Raw genomic sequence first — 20,451 nt, forward strand, 5'->3', positions numbered from 1 at the left:
GCATTAACATTGCTAAGGAGCTGTTGGACTCGACGACCCAAGTTTATTCCAGAGGGTCATGACTGGTGACGAATCATGGGTTTATGGTTATGAAGTTGTTGCATAAGCTAAGACCGAAAAAAGCGCACCAAGGTAGGTCGAATGTGAAGGTTTTGGTTACAATTTTCTTCGATTGCAGGGGCGTGGTGCATCATGAGTTCTTGCCGTAGGGTAGAACGGTTAATAAGGAATATTATCTGCAAGTTATCCGCAATTTGCATGAAGCAATTCACTATGAAAACGCCTCTGCTCGCACATCGTTGCTTGTGCGCGAATTTTCGGCTAAAAACAACATACTAGTAATGCTGAAGCCATTGTATTCCCAGATCTAGCCCTGTGACTTTTTCTTGTTCCCGAAGCTGGAAGCCCACGAAAGGACGACGCTACTCTACGATTGAGGAGATAAAGACGGGATCGAAGGAACTGAACAATAATTTTTGAAATAACATAAAATTCGCGATACTTTTTGAAAAGGCCTCGTATAACGAAATAACAAATAATTTAGTACAGTAATCAATAAATAATACCTATCCCAACATCATCCCTCTCGTTCATACAAATCAAATTAACGAGAAAATTTTTGGTTTATAGTTTGACAAATAAAAAGACGATTTACACAAGTTAAACACAGTATGTCATTGATCTAACGTGTTAGTAAACTATGTGCATATTATAAACCTTTATTACTTATATAGTTCAATACACTGCTTTGTGAGCGTTAACTAGGCAGCAGATGCTTCCTGTCAGTGCCTGTTATACCGTTTCAGTAAGGAAGAAATAATGGTGATACACAGTGTTATTCAGGGATATAGGTAAACATTCGATAGATGAGAACGTCTATAAAATATGCAGGATGTTAGGATGTTATCAAAAGACACAAAAACAAGCTTTTCTTGATGCTTTTCAATTTCGTTGCAACTTTTTTTTTATTTTTCTATTTGGATTTTTCGTATCGAAATAGTTGATTAATAGAAAAGCTACAAAAAATCAACAGGCTCAATGCAATAAATTTCTAATTTTGAATTTAACTCCTCCTTGGCTAGAGGACCGCTTTCTGAAAATAGGATATTATGACTGAATAGCTGACATAAACAACGCACAATCTAAACCAATAGACTTAAAGATTTGAGGAGGAAATATTATTTGAAATATTTCTTGAGTACTCCATCATGTTAGACCAGGTTAGGTTGTGGTATGAATAGGCATCCCTGATTAGCATGTGTCAGCTGTTGTGCACTAAGTGTTAAATGCTGCACCTACCACTGCTATTAACAAAGGGGTTAGGTTAGTTTACGGAAGAGTTGGGTTTCCCAGACTGGAGTGTGCTAAGAGTGAAGTGCTATACAACAAATAATGAGTAGTATGCACCAAAGAACAAGGCCAGGTTATGATGGGATAGGGTTTTCCTGATTGACAATGTGTTAAGTGTTGTGCACTAAGGGCTAAATCCTGTACCTAGCACTGCTGTGAAAAAAGCGGTTGGGTTTGCTTGCGGAAGGACTGGGTTTCCCTGATTGGAGTGTGGAAAGTGCTCCGAAGGCTAAGCCAGATTTCACACCGAAGTAACATACTGCGTAGCGTAGCACGATACGTGGCTAGCAGCATGTAACGTGACAAAAAAGATGCAGACATGTTCACATCAAGGTAGCAATCGCATAGATGCATAGAAGATGTCGTCTTCGTCGGACGAAGAAACTGCTACGGTTCTACTTTGCGCCGCAATAAATAGAAGAAAAAAGCGGAAGAGGATGTGGATACATCCGTATTTATTAGAAAATGTAAATGAACACAGCGTGTTTATTATTTCAAAGCAATTGAATTTACATCCACGAAAATTTCAAAATTTTTATCGGATGGAAAGAAAAACTTTTACAAAACTAGTAAAGGTAATGAAAAATAATTTGACGTTTAAAGACACCAACTACAGGAGGGCAGTGAGTGTCGAAGAACGATATAACGAAGAAAAGACTAAACTTACGAGTTCCTTTCATTATTTTTGCGACTTCATTCCAAGCTACTTCTTTGCATATCCCGGTTACTATATTCAGCAGTTGTATTGTCATACAAGCAATTCTGCTTTTCTATTTCTTGTACAAAGTGCACATTAAAATCTGACATATCTTTCATTTTATTACCCTGATGTTTTTGGAAATATGTACTACAACTCAGATGCATTAGCTCCAAACTACTGCGAACCATCAGGGCCAGGCTGCACGGAAATTACAAGTGGCAAATGTATCGCCAAACATATCTTTGCAAGTGGCAGTAGGTATGCTACGTGCCACGGCACTGTTACTTCACGTCAGTGTGTACATCACCATTCGCATAGGTGCGTTTTAAATATTTTCGCTGCTATTTGCCACGCCACGTGCTACGTTACATGCATTTGCTACTTCGGTGTGAAATCTGGCTAAGTGTTATGTATCAAGTGTTGAGTGCTATGCGCCAAGGCCTAAAGCTAGGTTACGATGGGTTAAGGTTTTCCTGATTGGCATGTTTGAAGTGTTGAGCACCAAGCGTTAATGTTGTACCCACTATCGCCATGAACAAAGGGATTAGCGTAGTTTGCGGAAGGGTTGGGTTTCCCTGACTGAAGTGCTATGCTTCAAGAGTTAAATGCTATGCATTATGTATTGAGCGCTATGCAATAAGGACAAAGGGTAGGTTAAGATGGGATAAGTTTTTCTTGATTAACATGCGAGAAATAACATGCACCAAAGAACAAGTTTAGGTAACGATGGATTAAGATTTTCCTGATTGGTGCATGTGTGAAGTGTTGTGTACCTATGGTTAAATGTTGCACGTACTATCGCTATGAACAAACGGATTAGGTCAGTTCATGGAAGGGTTGGGTTTCTCTGATTAGTATGTGCGAAATGTTAGTGCTACACTCCAAGGATTAAGTGCTATGCATAAAGGTTAAGACGGGATAAGGTTTTATTGATTAACATGTGACAAATGTCGTGCACCAAAGAACAAGGTTAGATTATGATGAGATAAGGTTTTCTTGGTTGACATGTGTGAAGTGTTATGTACTGAAAGAGTTACGTACTAGTATAAGTACTGTGAATTAAATGATTAAGTTAGGTTATGGTACGGCATGTATAGTGTTACGTTTTAAGGGTTAATACTATCGAAAATATTATGCACCAAGGGTTGAGTGCTATGTATCAAGTATCTCATCACAATCTAACCTTAGGTTAGGTGGCACATATAAAGTATCATACATTGTCAGTTTAAGGTGGATATGGTTTCTCTGATTGATTAGTTTACGGAATTATTTTATCGTCAATTACTTTGTTATGCAGTTATTAAATAGGAGCATATTTTAGGTATGAATGGTACTAAATAACAATAGGTATTGTAATTACAGCTTCGAAGATACCAAAAATAAGAATCCTACCTTTTATCTCTATTAATTTCCGAGAATTCTATTATTTTCTGTGTTCAATTGTAGTGGATAATAAATGAAATTCAAATAGTACGAAACCTTAGGCATTCAAGTCAATCTTTCACGTGACCATTATTTTCTATCTTACCACGATGTGTAGGTCTTCCCTCACTAAAGGAATTTGTCGGAAACAATCAGCCACGTTATACGTGAATTTCAGAGGAAATACCGTACGAAGTATGGCATAAGTGAGTTTTGGAAGATAAGGCACGGCTTAATTAAATTTATAAACATATTTAATTAGTTAATTAAGAGGGCAGGATAAGTAGGTAATGTCGGATGAAACTAAATGAGTTTGTCGGTGTGTGATACGAAGATAACGCTATTAACAAGACAGTTGAAATAAGTTTTGTTCGAACCGCTTTGCCCCGCCGCCCCCGTCATTGCGGCACTGTTGTCAGGCCACCCGTCGGTTATTTACTTCATTTAGACGACACTAAGCACGGCCCACTTGTAATTAAGTTCCTATTTAAAGAGGAAATGAAATATGAAATGGTTTTTTCTAATGCTATAAGTCACTTAGATACCTACAATTATAGTTTTTATACTTGAAGTTCAGAAAACAATAATTGAGCATATCGTATTTCACATGCAGTTATAATGTATGTAATGCCGAATTGAAGAATTTCCGTCCTAATGACGAGGTCTGTTCAAAAAGTATCGCTATTTATGAATTTCCGTGGGTTACGTGGATTCGATTTTCGATTTTTTTGTGGTGTTATGTTGTCACAATCGTCGAATCACCGTTAGAGAAGTTGCTGAGGATTTGAACATATCAACTGGCTCATGACATTCGATTTTTACCAATGATTTGGGCATGAGACGAGTCACCGCGAAATTCGTACAAAAATTGCTGAATTTCGACTAAAAACAGCATCGTATTAACATTGCTAAGGAGCTGATAGACTCGGTTCGCGACGACTCAAATTATCATGGGTTTATGGTTTTGACGCGGAAACAAAAGCTCAATCATCCCAATGGAAGCTGCCGCATGAGCCAAGACCGAAAAAAGCGCGCCAAGTTAGATCGAATGTGAAGATTTTGGTTACAGTTTTCTTCGATTGTAGGGACGTGTGGTGCATCATGACTTTTTCCCACTGGGTAGAACGGTTATTAAGCAATTCGCGCGAAGCAATCCGCTAGAAACGCTCGGATTTGTGGAAGAACAAAAATTGACATAGAACGCCCCTGCTCACACATCGTTGCTTGTGCGCAAATTTTTGATCAAAAACAGCACACTAATAATGCTGCAGCCATGATATTCCCCAGATCTGACCCGCGTGACTTTTTCTTGTTCCCGAAACTGAAGAGCCCCATGAAAGGACTACTCTACGCTACCGTTGAGGAGATAACGAGGATATCGAAAGAGCTGAATAAGATCACAAAAAATTGAGTGTGGTTTGAGGATTGGAAAAGACATTGGCATAAGTGTATAATATCTAGTGGGTATTACTTTGAAGGGGACAAAATAGATATTCATGAATAAATAGACAATTTTCGAAAAAACACAAAATTCGAGATACTTTTTGAACAGACCTTGTATACAAGGTGACTGGAAATTGCTAGTATTCTTCTAAGGAACTATCACCAGCTTGGTATAATTTAACCTCCTTAACCAAAAGATCGACACATTGCAGCAGCGCTTTTTATTACATTATTCAGAGGAATTATCGTGTTCAACCAATATTTTTGTATATTCTTCACGCAGCTACAATTCTAATGTGACATAATGCCATTAGGCACTATCGTTATAAACGTTCCTCTGCACTTGTTTTATTTATTTTAAGGTTAAATCATTTTATCGCTGATTAACCTCGGAATAGAACTAAAAAATAGATATTAAGATATTAATACGTTTTTATCATGTGTTTATTTTATTGGATTTTTAGTAAAATGTTAATGGAATTCTCGAATGGTTGAGTTCACAATCCATATGACGATGGGTTCAATCAAAGATGAACATCAGGGTTCAATACAGTCAAGCTCTTGCGGTTAAAAGAAAATGCCAAATTAAAATCTTCGTGACATAATTATTATCGGTAGATACAGCGATTCTAAAATTCCAGACATTCGCAATATTTCGCTTCTGAATAAACTTAAGATATGAAGTCGGCGAGTTTTATTATGTATTTCTTTTTGATTATTCCTATCTTTCATTCTACTACAGTATCAAAAACAAATGGAAATTATTTAAACAGAACCATTTAAAATTTCTAGTCGTTAAATATATATATATACAACATAATGGAAAGACAATAGGATGACACACAGTTTACTTCGAATTGAATCATTTACAGTTATATAACGGAAATAATTCAAGTATGTACATAATATATATCTAATATTGTATCTTGCTATTTATTAGTAAGTTGTGAGATAACGCAGACAACATAGGATCAGGCTTATTGACGTGTTCGTTGCTTATTTAGGATTAATCGGTCAAGACCAGATCACTTGACCGATTAATCCTACCAATAAGCCCAATGATTAATCTAAACGATTGTAATCTCGTGCAGGAAAATTTATGGAGACATTTCACTAGGTTTAGAGACAGCAATTTCCAACTCTCAAAGCTGATACAAGAACATAATAGAAAGGCAACATAGTTAATATGATTATAGAGGGTGCTTTTTTTCAAAGCTGTATGAAAATTTGTTTCGCAAGACTAACTGAAAAATAGTCACCGTTTTTTTTAATTTTTATTTTTGACACCGTCATCATGAATAATGACACGTTTAGTTTTGTAATAAACTGGCATTCACTTCATATCTTAAAAAGAAAATCCAACACTTTAAAAAAATACTTTCAAAACAATGTTTGTAAGACTATTTCAGTTTGAAAGGCATGAGTATCACATAATAAGCTAGTTCGACATTAGAACATGATCAGTATAATGTTACGGTAAGAAAATAGAACAAGAACGAACTAGTGACTTCTACTTGATTTGCCCATTTAGGCTATGCTGGCAGCATTGTTATATTTGAAGTCATCTTCAAGGAGGGTTTTTTTTAGGTTAGGTTGGACTTTTAGAAGTATAATTATTACTTTCATGTCAGACCTGTCTACGCTGATGAAGTCCACAGGCATAGCAACGATATTGCCTAGCGGGGTGGAGGGGGCAAATTTTCAACTCTACCTAACATTAACAGGTGTTACTTATACATACTGTAAGGGATAGCTTTCCAATAAATAAAAGAGTATGAACACGATCGAGTCTACAGAAATTTCACATAAAAAGAATACAATATACATTTATCCTATTTGTATTTGAATAAGTGATATTCTAGGGTGGGCCAGGAGGTTTCGAAAATGGGCCTGGCTCACCTGCCCCTGGTTGCCTTTTTGCTATTCATTCATTCATTACAATGACTCGCATCATCTAGGGTCGTCAGTCCTAAGACTAGTTGGACACACACCTCCACTCTTTCCTATCCTGAGCTAATCTTCGCATTTCCCTAAAATTAGAACATCCCACATTCTTAACTACAATATTTGTGAACAGTAATCTAATCTAGGTCTACCTCTACTCCTCCTTACTCTTGCTTCTTCGTCTAATATGTCTCTGACTCCACCTTCATGTCTGAGAAGGTGCCCTACCAACCTATCTCGCCTATTTCTCTTATTGTCTTCCATAGAGTCCTCTGTTCTCTTATTCCTTCTAATACCTCTTCATTTTTAACCTTCTCTATCCACGGAATCCTCATCATTCGCCTGTAACACCACATTTCGTACGCTTCTAACCTTTTCTTTTTCGCAGCGTTCACCGTTCATGTTTCGCACCCGTAAAAAGCGCTCCAAACATACACTTTTAACAATCTTTATATATGTATATGTTTCCTTTATATTCCAATAAAAAGTAAAAATGTTTGAAACTTAATATTCGGTAGGTTGATTTGTCTCTAAACAGATGTTCTCGAATAAATCTTTCGTCGTTTTCTACCTATCGGTGTTTCCGTTCCTTTGCTGGATCATAGTTGGTTTACGTTTGTTGGCTGTAGTTTATTAGCACGTGCTAAACGACTAAACCAAAACCAAGCATAAAGCTATGATTAGCCTGTACAGTTTCATTTCAAATGGACGGAAACGCAATACACAGGGTGATGATAATTGTCCATTGTTAGAAAAAAAAACCAGTTATCTTTAGGTTCTAATTTCTATGCATATTAAAAAAAAAGGTATGTCATAATACTCAATCGAAAAGAGTAATTTCAAATTTATTTAAGATAGTCTTTATAAAACAAAGAAAATTTGATCACTTGGGAAAAGTAATTTATGATGACTACAATTTTACAACAGGTAGGTATTTATTAGTATTATTGCGTAATTTAATTTCTTAAGGAGTCTGAATTCATTTTTGATATTACAACATTAAGAAGTCTTCTATTAATCATTCTTCCCCTGATTTTTTGTTCAGTTTTTGTTTAATCAAAGCAATATTGGGGTTATTTAAAAAACCACTACCGACGTTTCGCCCTGGTTTTTGGGCTTTTTTAATGCTAATTTTATTCAGTTAAAAATGTAATGCTGATGGATTTTTGGTTATGTGGTAGGTACATATTCTAAGATTAAAAACCAATAACAAGAATTACTCAAAACTTTGTAACTAACATACAATTTTTATAAAACGTAAGATTAAAATAATAAATAAATAAATAATTAAAAACCACCTGGTAACACTCCGCATNATAATTACAAAATTACGTGGTGACAATTATACACAAACACTTTAACAATCAAAAAACGTATGCAATCCTTTGTGGTGTATTGTAACGTTTTATAAAAATTTTATGTTATTTAGCTACTTGAAATTTTATTAATACAAAGTTTTGAGTAATTTTTGTTATTGGTTGTTAATCATAGAGCATGTACTTCTTAACCAAAAATCCATCAGCATTACATTTTTAACTAATTAAAACTAGCATAGGGAAAGCCCAACAACCTTGGCGAAACGTCGGCTGTGTTTTTCTTTTAATAAAGTACTTTTAACCCAAATATTGCTTTGATTAAATAAAAAATTAAGAAGTCGATATTTTTTCTTCAGAGATCCATTAATCGTAGCAAGGCAACGCATTAATCCGTAGATTTCATTTGAACGAACTTTATCGCAAGGATCAAGCTAAAACTCCTCGGCAGTTATTAATTTATTTAAGTCAAGATATGGGAGTAAAAGTGAAATATGATACTTCTTCATCAGCATTTGCAGATAAACCAAGAATGCCCTTTACCCTCCGAGTTCAAATCGAAATGCTGTGTGGGGTCGTTTAGGATTTAGGTTTTATGCCTGTATGCCCCTGTTTTTAAACGGTTGGCGCTGAAAAACTCTTAATATACATATTAGGGTCCGGAAACGGAGGACATTTTTTTTTACAACACGTACATCGTGTTTCCGCGTGAAAAAATACGATGTATTTGTAAATAAAATGGCGTGTTGAAGAATGGAGTATGCGAACGGTTCTGTGTAGACAACAAAATAAGAAATCCATTTATTCCTGTGGGACAATAACTTTACCAGTTAATTTCACCTATGGGAACAGGTTTGGTTCATGCAGAAATACATAAAAATAGAAATTTTTTATGTTAGTTGAATCACGATTAAAAAAAACACAAACGGAAATCAAACATGTGTCCTCGATTCTAAATCTTCTCTGATCCTCTAAGGAACTATACATCTCTCTGTGAGATAATAATTAGTCTGTATTATGCTAATCCAGACTACCTATCTGTCGATCCAATTTTATCCAGATCTGTTCATCAGTTAATTCGTAATTGAGTAATTAACATTCAAACCTACATGTAAACATTATGGGTCAGGACAGGACAGGACAGGTTTGGGCAGAATAGCATTACAGGCTAAGAAACAAGTGCCTACAGGTTTTGGTTTTATAATATTAGTCAATAATGTTATGATTTTTAAATTCAGAAAATTGTACGTCTTTTCATAAGGCCGTCAGTCCTAAGATTGGTTGGACACGCACTCTACTTTTTACTATCCTTAGCTAATCTTCGTATTTCCCAAAAAATACAACGTCCCTCATCCTTAACCATTTGTGAACAGTAAGCTAATCTAGATCTACTTCTACTCCTCTTAACTCCTGTTTCTGCTTCTAATACGTCTCTAACTAGTCGTTCACGACTGAGCAGGTGTCCTAGCAACCATCTTGCTTATTGACTTTCATATCTTCTCTATTCACGGTATCATAATCATTTGCCTGTAATACCCTATTTCTTTTCCGCCGTGCGGAATATTAATCTCAAATTGAATTGGAGATTAGACAGTAACGCTTCCAACAATTTGCGTTATTTTGATTTCCTTTATCAAAAAAACGTTTGCATCGGCCGGGAATCGAACCCGGGCCGCCCGCGTGGCAGGCGAGCATTCTACCACTGAACCACCGATGCTTATGACCCTTTTAATGCACCGCTTCAGTACCATTGCAATCAATCTATATAAATTACAACACGATACTTTGATGGTCTACTGCTAAAACCAGCTAAAACAATAAGTTCATTTTTACCGTAAATATTATCTAAATCGATCCTTATATTTAAAAGCAAACTAAAGATAGCGTTTTTGTTTTAATAGGATCTATCTGATAAAGAGTTAGTTTTACCTGTCAATAATTTTTATCTTTGATAAATATGAATAATTTCTAAAAAATACGGGACCAGAGACAACTTGTTTTTTCTAACGAGAGTATCTACCCTGGATACATGGTACATGCTGCGATAATTATAAGAATTCCTATTTTTATTAATCAACTGGGTAGGTACGTTTTTCTTTTATCCAGAACTACAGGATTTGATTTCTAAACTGACTATTAAATAAATAAACAATTTGAACGAATCCATTATTTTAACAAGTTATTAAATGATGATAGAGTTTTCTATATTTTCCTCCAACCGTTGGAACCAAAATGACTGATGGAATAATACATGTTCATTTGTTACCACTCATGGCCATTAAAGGTACCTACCCGAATATCTGGTTATGGGAGCCAATGATCCAAATATTCAAAAAAGTTGTCGAGTTCGGAGGAGGACCTCTGACAGTGATCTACAACGTGATACTGACTGTGTCCTTGTCTTTAAGGATAATTTGAAGTTCGAATCCAATTTTTTTAATGAAAACTTCTATTTTTGATCCTGCATTCGGAAAGAACGCAAAATTTTACGTTCATTCCACTTTTAGTTATGGTGGTAGTATATAAGATAAAATTTTGTATGTTGACTAGTGTAACTGTGTTAAGAAAACCACTTGAAAAAGTTACTGTGTAACGAAACAATTTTCGTGGGTTATAAATATATTGTGAAAATGTACACCTTGAAGTTTTATTTTTATACAACATAGCCCACTTACATTATTCATAAATCTCTGAAAAAACCCAACTGAAAACTTCCCAGCGGGATTCTCTTTATTTTGATTTTACAAATTATTTATCAAAAGTCTATAAAACCAACTGGAGGGCTGCAAAATTTACAAATACTAAAAGGTCACAAAAACAGTTTTTCTTAATATCTCGTATAATATCGAGTCTTGAAACCAATTTTGCGTATAATAGAACTAATAGTTTTCGAAATATAGGGCTTAGAATAAGACTTAATACTCCAGTCTTCTCTGCATTCTCTTTTACATTATTTTTGAGGTAGAATACAAAGCGCGTGGTACCCCCTGTAGTTGATTATTGTTCATCTTCGCTGATTTCTTTTTCTTCCATATATGCTTGTTCAACAACTTTCATCTCAGTGGAGAATAATTAACAAGTAAATTAGGCCGGTTTAATCAATTGTTGAACTCAGATTAACGGTTATATTCGCGTACAACGTAGTGGCACACCACCAATAACTCTGACAACAGCCACACACCGTGGAACATGGAAATCCTAATTTTATAGTTCACAATTGATGCCACAACTCTTTGCGCAATTCAGGGTATTTTATCATGTTTTTTGACTTCCATGAGATTTAACGAGTTGAAGACGCAACTCCGACGACGTAAATTGAAGACGACAGGAAGAAAAGATGAACTTGTTACACTCGACTGGAGGCTGCTCTTTTGTGGGAAGATGCTGCAGACGATAAAAATGAAGACGAATCAAAAAATAATAAAGACGACGAAACCAACAGAGAAAGTGTGACAACCTCTAATGGTTGGTAATGGGGCGGTGATCGACGCAATTTCCACACGAAGTAGTGTGAGTGCCGACGGGCGAAATCAAGATTTTCCGGAATATGTTCTCTCTTTTCGACCGCGAAAGACGTAAGACAACTAACAATTTTTACCATTTTCTTGATTATTATTAAAGTTTAATCTAGCCTTGTCTACTTGAATCCCATGATAGTTGATGATGGCGTGCCAGTAATCAACGAAATTATAGCATAACATACACTTGTGACCTTTGACCACCTGTAGCTTTTGCAGCCAACCAGTTGGTTTAATGAATGCCAAAATAAAAATATTTCCGCTGGTGGAACCTTTTTTTAACATCAAATAATAACTAAAATTAAGTATGAAAAATCAAAATTGTAATGATAGTATTATTAACGATTTATAGCTCGAGAGTCCGATTTGCACATACGAGTAGCAAGTTACTTTTTTACCAGAAGAATTAATTAGATGTGACTTCGTCTATAATCAATTATTAGTGTTCTCGTTTTAAGTAAAAATACAGCATGATACGTTAGGTGTAGGCAACAAAACATGGTGGTGAAATTAGGGTTAATGATGATTTATCGAATGAGGTCGTGTATGTACTTTTATATATAAGCGATAAGCCCTTGTGTACATCCAATTAATTTCTTGCAGAAAGACAAATATTGGCAATGATACAAAATATTACCTTCGTGTAATTTATCATCATTAATTTTTTTTGCATTGCAAAAGGGGATTGACGTGCTGTGTGACAAACTGACAAAATTATACCATTTTGTGGATTCCGCAGTTTTCGTCAATATTCATTAAAAAAAAAAATTTACGATGTGCAGTTTACATCGTATTATTAGGCATTGATTATTTTTTACTAGTTAGTAATAGAAAATAAGTACTACCTACTCATAAGTATACAGGATTTTTCAATAAATAATGTCAAAATACAATCGGGGTTACTTAGGTAAATAATTCGAAGAAAGATTTGAGTATCTATTCGAATTAACTTAACAGTCAAGTTACTACATCAAGATCGACAAAATTCGAAGAAAAAGGACGATATATACCGTACATATAGGTAAGTAACTCATTATAGTAAGTAATTTCAATTCAACGATATAACGCCTCATTTGATTTGGTAAAAAAACAATAATGGGTTGCTTTATCCATTTGATACAGACACTCATAAAAAACATTTAATCAACGTATACAACTAAAATATTAAAACTTCTGCTTAATTAAACATCTAATATGTAGAAATGTAATTATTACCTGAAAATTTTAATAAAGTAGAAAGTGTTGCCTTTTAAGTTCAATTATATTTCAATTTTGACATTGTTTTTTAAAAGAAATTGAATGTTTCTTAAAAATGAATTAAAAAATTATTTATCGTTAGACGTAATTAGAAATAGCATTCATTTAACTAGTAATTATTAAAAATTAATTTAATTTAATAGATCCTTTTAAACTAGTAATCCTAACTATATTGCTTGTTTGTTTGCTACAGTTTTACGTCTTAACCACTCAACCAATTATTATTAAATTCTGTATGCATATTATCAGGGGTACAGAAAAGGACATAGGGTAAGTTTTATCCAGAAAAAAAATACTGTTCCTGAGGGATAGAAGAATTAATTTTATGTGGTCCTCGATGAGTTTTAGGAAAAATTAAAAATTATAATTAAATAAAACTTTCTTCACACGTTTCATTCGTCTTAATGCATAAAACTAAATTCAAGGGTTTCTATTTCAGTTTTACTTTTATGCTACAGGCATAAACGTAGAAGAAGTCGCTTTGATTCATCGGTCTTCTCCCGTTATAGCATATCCACCCTCTTTCACTAGCTACTGGCTAGTTAATTTTAGCTTTAGCCGTAACAAACAAACATACCTAATAAAACAGCTGTAAATGATTGATGACACATAACGGAGTTTTCAACTCCCTAGTGTCAACCCACTTCATGCAAAAGTCACGTTTTAAACGTTTGGAAGACATTCGGTTATAATTTGTGTTCTAAACTACGAACCATAAGTCCTCATATGATAAAGAATAGGATGAACTTTTCAAAGATATTTCATTCATTTATACATTAGCTATTGGTTTTCTGAACTGTGAACTCAAATATTTTTCATGCTTTAGAAACACAACAAACAAAAGAATCAATTACGAGTAACAATTGCTATAGTAGTTGAATTTTTCAGTTATTGAATATAAAAAAGATGATTGAGATAATCGCTTATAATACGTCATCGACATAATCAGTACGAACCAATTTATGAAGTAATGGCAAGAAAACACTAACTCACCTGTAATATTCATTATATGTAGAAATTACGATATGAATTGCGCCCTTATGTACCTAGTAGTGAAGTAGAGTGAGCGTCAGATATAATTAATTGCATATGTGACATGACTATTTAATTAAATAGACTGGGGTTAAGCTACTGTAAAAATTGATGAAGTCAACATGGAAAATGAAGGAAATCAAAGCGAGAGACGAAAGTCAGTAAGAACAGTGGGGGGCACCTTCTGGGACATGAAGGGTTCATCATCATCATAAGGTCATCAGTCCTAAGACTGGTTGGACACGTACCTCCACTCTTTCCTATCCTGAGCGAATCTTCGCATTTCCCTAAAACTAGAACAACCCACAACCCTAACTATTTGCGAAGAGTAATCTAATCTAGGTCTACCTCTACCCCTCCTAACTCCTGTCTCTGCCTCTAATATGTCTCTGACTAGACCTTCATGCCTGAGAAGGTGTCCTACCAACCTATCTCGCCTATTTTTTATTGACTTCCATAGAGTCCTCTGTTTCCCTATTCTTTCTAATACCTCTTCATTTCTAACTTTTTCTACCCACGTTATCCTCATCATTCGCTTATAACACAAAATTTAAAGGCTTCTAACCTTTTCTTTTCCGTCGCGCCCACTGTCCATGTTTCGCACCCGTAAAACGATTAAAACATACACCTTTAACAACCTCTTTCGAATTTCTCAATTAACCGTTTGCAAGCATAGAAGTGACTTATTTTTATTAAAGGCGACTCGACCCAGCGCTATCTTCTGCTTTATATTCCTACTACTCCTTCCGTCCTGACTTATCTGACTTCCTAGACATTTAAAATCAGCCACTTCTTCTAATTTTTCGTCTTCTATCTTTATATTAGCTCTTTTCCTACTTTTTTTCCCTTGTATACCAGTATTTTAGTTACCGTTCTTACCGGCTTTGAGTTTAATGTAACCATATAACTATCCTATCGCTTTTTTGTAAATAACGTTCTACACTCTGTCCTACTTTCGTACGCATTACAATTCCTACCCCCGAATTACCTTCTACCGATCCTGTATGTATTACTCTAAGGTCTCCAGCTTCGGGCAAACGGACTTCACTAATACCTATTACATATATCTAATTCTAATCTATCCATCTCTACTTTTAAATTGTCTAATTTTCCTACTTGCCTCATGTCCTAACATTCCACATAAAGGGTTAGTTAAAGTCCTATTAGAAGAAAAAAGAGGATTGAAAGAGGGCAGAATAAATTTAGATAGGGTTATTGTTAGTAGATAGTTTTCGATAGCAAACAGTGGCTTGATATAGGAAAGAGAGGAACAGTTCTGGGATGATTTCGGTCACTATCTATACAGGTACGTATCTAATTTGTGTTTTAACTGTTCAATTCAAAATTATTTATTAAATTATTGTTATTAAAAGTTTGAAAGAAGAGACCGTAAGAATGATTAAACTGGCAACATTTTAGTCATTTAATTATTTATTCTTTCTGTGTATCAATTAGTAGGTAGGTAGTTGATGAAGTAATATTTGGTCGAAACAAAGGGAAGCTAATGTGAGCTAATTTTCGTAAAGTTTATTTGTTCGTGCAAGCGAATGTACGTAAACTGCTTTTCGGGCAAATAAACGACAGCGTTGGGCCCATAAATCGCAAAATGGGGTACAAAAATGAATGCCAACTATGTAGATATCTGTATGTATAGTTTAAGACGTGTTTGTAACGTAAATTATTCACATCCATGCGTAGACGGAAGCTAAACAATCGATCGTTGAGCACACAAACACACTAGTAATTTACTTTATTTTACAATCTAACGTTTACTCAGAATTGTGTTGAATTCTCCATACCACACTAATCAAGGAACACGCCAAGTTTGTTCACCTCGTGATATATTATATTCCGAATGACAAAGCAGGAATTTATTCCGAAAACGCCTTTTGATCTGGTCGTCGTATCAATGTTGAATAAATCGTGCATTATATTTTTAGTCGGAACGTTAAAAAGAACAAAATGAACTTTAAAGATGTTTTTGCAAAGCGAGTGATGAAGCTTGACGGATTTATGAAGATTACTAGTAAGATTTGTCAAAATTTTACTTTCAATTGAATTAATACAATTTGAGCTTTGAGATCAGAGACAAAAGTACCAAGTACCAAGTCACCACGTTATTGAAAAAGCTCCATGCATTAGAGATACGGAGAATATGGACATGCCGCAGAATAGTATTGACAGTTGAGTCGTTTGGCGTTTGGTGAAACATGTTGAAATATAAAATTCAGAAATTGAAAAAAAAACACCTGGTACAATAGTTTCACAGTAAATTTATTCTTATAAAGATTCTTACAATTGGTTTGGCGATTAACTCATACTCTGAAAATTGCCCACCAATATTGGGATCCGTCAAATGGGCATACACCATCTGGTGGCAAAATTTATAACTCGAATGAGGGAAAAATTTACATAGGAACTGTGCACGCAAATTGTAGAATTGTTTATTAAAATAATAATAAACACGTTAAAAAAGTAAAAATTTTTCTGATGATGGAGTCGACGAAGTTTTCTTCTAAAGTTAAATCAAATAAAAAGTTAATATGTTCAGTGAAAAGCTGCAATAGCACTTCAGACATAGATCTTCACTCTTCACCTACATTAACTACTTTCCAATAAAAACTAACCGTTTTATATATGTAAAAAATATATTCGGAAAATTAGAGAAAAAAGTAAACTAATAGAAGCTTGGATGAAAGCAGTAGGTATCAAAGAAGTGAATTCCGGAATAAAAATTTGTTCACGTCATTTTAATGCACATGATTATATTTCAGCAAGTATTTACCATCAGCCATAACCTTAATATTTAAAACTAGAATCATACTAAAATTATAAAGTGAGAAATTATTTATTCCTGTGTAATTGATTTAACACAATTCTAATGATACGATATAAGTATTTTGAGGTTAAGAACCTACCTGCTGCAATACAACAAAGTTGCAATAATGTGTTTGCAACGTTCTCTTAAATCGGCTTTGCACGTGCAAGTCATTGATATGATATTGCTTAAATCACCCAGAATCACCTCACCAATTATATAACGTGAATCACTTTTTAAATCCGAAGTTTGTAAAAAGTAGGCAGTAAACTTGACGGAATTTGAAGGCTAGCTTCCGGATTTGTTATTTCCGAATTTTATAATGTGATTGGCATTAAAAACACGCTCACCTTCAACGAAATTTCCTTTCCGAGGCTTTGTGTCAGCCCAATCACATATTGTGTCAATACTTATCATTTTATCGTAATTTAAAAACTTGGAAATTGCACGGTACACTATAGGAACTACGATAAATTTTCCCTAATCGGCGCCATGTTTTTAGGCTCCTCCCATTTGACGGATCCCAATAGCAATTTCTGAATTTCATATGAAATGCAGAATATTACGCATATGTTGGTTACGTAATCTGTAAAGTTTTACACCGTTTTTATGTAAGGAAAAATAGAAAGAATTTAACACCATTTTTATGTAAGTAAAAACAGAAGAAACAGAGATCCCAGACGTTGAAGAACATCTCACGATTGGATACGAAACTTACGCGAATGGTTCCAGAAATCAAGTGCATCATTGTTTACAGCTGCTACCAACAAAATGATAATTATCAGTATGATAATCGAAGTTTGTTGATGGTGAAGAAGTCATTAGTATTTTTATAAGCGAAATTTTATGGAAATTGTTCAGTTTGAAATACCGATTCACATCCGGTTATCATCATCAACATATTAAGGTCTTCAGTCCGAAGACTAATTGGACTCGTACCCCTATTTTTTCTAAATCTAAACTCTTAACTCTTGTTTCTGCTTGCAATATATATCTATCTAGCCTTTCATGACTGAGAAGGTTTCCTGTTAACCTATCTTGTCTATTTCCTATTAACTATCATAAGGCTCTCTGGTCTCTTACTCTTTCTAATATCTCCTCATTTCGAACCTTTTCTGTTTACGGTATGTTTAACAGCTCCTCTTGTCACGATAAATTGATGATCAAAAACGTAACTTTATTACAGTTTTAAACTATTAGTTTTCACTTCAACGTTTTGTTTTTTGTTTCCTGCTGTTTAATACTATTAACTGATTTTATGAAACACTTTGATATTTAAGAGTGGTTAATCTATTAAATATTAATGTGAAAATTCATTTTCCACTTATACCAATTATAAATTACCTCAAGTTAATGGTGAAAAATTTGTTGATGTTGTGACACCCTCGCCGGGAATCGAACCCGGGATCCTTGGCTTTACGCACCAATGCTCTGACTACTAAGGGTGTGACAGCAGCAACAAAATTTTTCTCATTAACTTGAGGTAATTTATAGTTGGTATAACTGAAAAATGAATTTTCACATTAATATTTGATATATTAACTGTTTATTGAGGCTTTTAACCTTTCCAATCATATCCGATGACTGATACCTACCATTTTTGAAAAAATAAAAGTCAACAGCTGTGCTGAATTGTGCTAATGTTGTAGTACTCTAAATGGGATGTTTCGCAAAATTTGTTATCAACTGAAAGCGAATCGGTTCACTAATATAATTTATTCAAAAATAAGGTGCCCCTGCCATTTTTTAAATAACAAACCTAACCCCAAAATTGCTTTAGCGTGGAAAAATTAAAATAGTACAATAATTGTTTTTTGTTGCGAAGCAGTACACACTAGGGTGCACAATTTTTTTTTTACTTTTTCAAAAATGGGGGAGCTAATAAGTTACTTAACATCATCCCTGTATGAAATCCCCTTAATAGAATTCTAGCAGTAACTATCTGACTACCTAATAAAAGATTAAGGACAATGCTCCTTCAATTATAATCGTATCTATGATTATACACATCTTCGTAATACGCTCTGGTGGATGTGCAAGAATGAATAATCTTGATGAGAGCCAAATGTTGCTATTGAAGCGCTATTTTCAGACGAATAGCAAACGTAGGACGCCATCATAACTCATAAACCGTGCCATATTCGAAAAGGATTTCTCTACCTTCGGTAAATTCATGTAGTGAATAGAGATTGCAAGTTAAATTATGGCGCTCCGATTTCAAAAGTCTTTGAAACCAACACCTTTAAGAAAATTAATGCGGTAATTGTCCTTAATACGACTGGAGATTTAATTAATTTGATATTCGTAAATGTGCTTCTATCTATTTATATATCTAGGAAAATTTTTGGTCAGGAATACGTAATAAGCAGTGGCGACTTGATATTAAATGAATCAGATGTTCTACAAACATTTATTCTCATGCGTATACGTTACCGGAAATTAATGAAATTTAGGAATTGTTTACAATTGCTAGGAAATGTATACAATTCCGAGGTTATGTAGGAAATGTATAAAATATTGTTTCAAAGATTTTTTAATACACACATATTCTTGTATTAGAAAGAATAGGAGAACAGAGGACTGTATGGAAGTCAATAAAAAATAGGCGAGATAGGTTTGTAGGACACCTTCTCAGGCATGAAGATCTAGTCGGAGACAGAGGCAGAAACAGGAGTTAGGAGGGGTAGAGGTACACCTAAGTTAGATTACTCTTCGCAAATAGTTAAGGATGTGGGTTGTTCTAGTTTTGGGGAAATGCGAAGTTTAGCTCAGGATAGTAAAGAGTGGAGGTACGTGTCCAATTAGTCTTAGGACTGCCGACCTTATGATGATGGCATATCCTGGGAAATGTATACATTTCCTAGAAATTGTATGAAATTCCGATATTGCACTAGGAAATGTATAAAATTAATGTTTTCTGTGAATAAAATGAATAAAACACGTTAGTAAACTGAGAATCAGAGATCTGCGTTTAAGCGGTTCTAGTGCGATCGCCTGGTGTATATGCACTGCTGACGTTATTGTTCGGTTAGGTTAGGTTTGGAGATGTATGTATATGCATTAGTAGATTTATGACAGACTGGAGTTTCTGTAATGTCCCTGACACAGGAGGCGGGATGACATGTTGCAATAATGTCTTCGAAAAGTATGCTTAATTATGTATCACCACATAGTATAAAACAAAGTCGCTTTTCCGCTGTCTGTCCCTATGTATGCTTAAATCTTTAAAACTACGCAACGGATTTTGATGCGGTTTTCTTTAAAAGATAGAGTGATTCAAGAGGAAGGTTTATATGTATAATACATGCATAATATAGTAGGGAAACACTGATAATTTTAGAGGTTTCTAATGTGTTGTCATAAATAAACACATTTTGTTGCGCTTACATTGCAAACGCTGGCTGAACCCTACGAGATAGATCAAAATAATGTACTACAGTATTGTCCGTGATGGTATATGTCTATCTCTTAGGGATAACCCACAATAACCATTTTTTATCCTTTACTTTTTATGAGAAATAATGACTTATTTACGAAGCGATTTTAAGCAATACAGCATTAATCCTTATCCAATTAAGTACTTTTAAATACATTGTGCATTTAATATAGATCAATATGGCCCTTTACAGCATGTAATTTAAATGAATATTTTCG

At 34.5% G+C, this 20,451-nt stretch overlaps 1 protein-coding gene and 1 non-coding gene across 2 annotated transcripts in view; both read right to left on the minus strand.

Annotated features, from left to right (window-relative positions):
• Positions 1–20,451, minus strand: part of LOC108742470 (glutamate receptor-interacting protein 1) — a 102,713-nt gene that overhangs the window by 53,568 nt on the left and 28,694 nt on the right. The window lies entirely within an intron of this gene.
• Trnag-gcc lies at positions 9,819–9,889 on the minus strand. Its single transcript has one exon. It is a non-coding gene; the product is annotated as a tRNA-Gly (tRNA).

Source organism: Agrilus planipennis, unplaced genomic scaffold, assembly GCF_000699045.2.
Source record: "Agrilus planipennis isolate EAB-ADULT unplaced genomic scaffold, Apla_2.0 scaffold268, whole genome shotgun sequence".
NCBI lineage: Eukaryota > Metazoa > Arthropoda > Insecta > Coleoptera > Buprestidae > Agrilus > Agrilus planipennis.